Consider the following 266-nt stretch of genomic DNA (forward strand, 5'->3'; position numbering starts at 1 on the left):
GAGACATAAAGATTGATATATTGGAAGCCTATGTTTGGATATCGGAAGTGTTCCGGGTGAAATCGGGATTTTACCGGAGTACCGGGAGGTTACCGGAACCCCCCGGGAACTATATGGGCCTTAGTGGGCTTCAGTGGAAAGGTAAAAGGGGCAGACCAAGGTGGGCTGCGCGCCTCCCCCCTCCCCTAGTCCTATTAGGACAAGGAGAGGTGGCCGGCCCCCTCTCTCTCTTTCCCCCTCGGGGAATCCTATTCCAAATAGGATTG

Source organism: Triticum dicoccoides, chromosome 7A, assembly GCF_002162155.2.
Source record: "Triticum dicoccoides isolate Atlit2015 ecotype Zavitan chromosome 7A, WEW_v2.0, whole genome shotgun sequence".
NCBI classification, from domain to species: domain Eukaryota; kingdom Viridiplantae; phylum Streptophyta; class Magnoliopsida; order Poales; family Poaceae; genus Triticum; species Triticum dicoccoides.